At 40.4% G+C, this 1,795-nt stretch overlaps 1 protein-coding gene across 1 annotated transcript in view; it reads right to left on the reverse strand.

Annotated features, from left to right (window-relative positions):
• Positions 1–671: 671 nt before the first annotated feature.
• Positions 672–1,795, reverse strand: part of LOC140158705 (solute carrier organic anion transporter family member 2A1-like) — a 17,556-nt gene continuing 16,432 nt past the window's right edge. Inside the window, exon 9 of the mRNA XM_072181891.1 lies at positions 672–1,795. This exon is cut by the window's right edge and continues 1,366 nt beyond it. The gene's annotated coding sequence lies outside the window, so the exon portion shown is untranslated.

Consider the following 1,795-nt stretch of genomic DNA (forward strand, 5'->3'; position numbering starts at 1 on the left):
TGACCAGTCCCTAAATTTCAAATGTAGCCATCCAAAAATTTTTTGGTAAAGCCACATGATAAGATCTCTAACTGCACCAAATTTGGTGTCAATATCATATTTACTTTTTGAAAAAAAAAAAAAAAACTGAAATTAGATGATTTTTTTCAACTTTTCAAATACAACCATGGCCAAAATGTGTTGGGACACTTATGGAAAACGTACACTATAGTATGACCTTATTTCCGTTATTATTAACGTGATAAAGTGGAGGTTTCTTTGGTGTCAAGCCTAAACACTTTCCTAACACCCCAACCCTCCCCTTCCCCACCAATCAATGTTGGGTGCCACAAGGCTCGTGTGACCAAAAAAGTCGAATTCAACATTGATCGGGGGAGTGGGGGGCTTATTTACATTACCCTATCAAACCGTCCCAACACTTATGGCCAGCATTGTAGGCTATAAAACATTTATTTATCAACTAAGCAGCAGCAGCAAGGCAGCAGCAAATCAGACTACTCTTAAAGCCATATTTTGTAACATTTGCTGAGGAGGACGCCCTCAATTGAGAATTCTGATTTTTACATTATGAGTAATACATTACAAGCTAATATACCCCTGGGAACATACCCTGCAAAATCATGCCTTTGGGTGCTGTATTTGTGGCAAAATCCGAGATTTTTAATATAAACGCGTACACGCATGTTCATAACACTCACATGCACTGTAGTGCACATGGCATATGATGATCATAACATCAAAGGACCGACTCCAGCTAGATAATGCGTTCACTAGCTCGGCTTAAAATTTAAATTTAAATATATGTGGCAAAGAAATGCAACTCTATTTTTATGGAAATGTTACAATAATTAATATGGCTTAAAGTTCAGAATTTCTTATGGACATACATGTATATCGTTATGAATACGGCAGACGGCCGAATCCGGATTCGTCTTTTGGTAAATTTATTTTACGAATGCATTACATTTGAATTAGAGAACAAGGGATCAATGCTGTACATGATAGAGGGCAGCATATCATTTTTTTAACTGAGACCAGATGATAACAGCATAAATAAGTAATCAAAAGAGGGCGGCATACAAGGTTAGTTGACGGTGCATCACAGTACGGTCACCGACGGCAGCCGTTAAAAAATCGATATGCTGCCCTCTATAGATATAGCATTGATCCCTTGTTCTCGAATTCAAATGTAATGCATGTGTAAAATGAATTTACCAAAAGCCGAATCTGGATTCGGCCGTCTGCCGTATTCATAACGATATACATTTAATTTTTTAACGCCTATGTCAACAATAGTACAACAACTAGTGAATGGCCTCTGGGAGCAATGGCGTAGCGACGGGGTGGGTGGTGGTGGGGTGGGTATGGGGCAAGGGACACGTGTCCTGGATGCCACCTTAGGCCAATTCATCATCGATTCTCTGCTCCCTCCAAGCGATGAAAGATTTCACGCGCATTTCAGCACAAATAGTCATTTGAAAGATCAATTTGAGACCGATATTCATTACAACCCATTAGTTAGTGGTAGGCTCTTTTTGTGCACATTTTCGCGCGCTCTGTGGGCAATTGTTTCAAGAATACGGGGGGGGCGTTATGTATCCGTAGTCCTGGGCGCCACGACCCCTGGCTACGCCACTGTTCGAAAGTCATTGGAAGTAAAATAATACTCGTGTTTCAATTCACTTTTCAGTGTTCTTGACCAGTTGAGCTACATGATAGTCTTTGAGACCCAGACCAGCGGATGTTTTGGTTCACGGTTACATGTTGTCCTGTGTTAGCATGGTTAACCTGTTCG

Source organism: Amphiura filiformis, chromosome 8 (genome assembly GCF_039555335.1).
Source record: "Amphiura filiformis chromosome 8, Afil_fr2py, whole genome shotgun sequence".
Lineage (NCBI taxonomy): Eukaryota > Metazoa > Echinodermata > Ophiuroidea > Amphilepidida > Amphiuridae > Amphiura > Amphiura filiformis.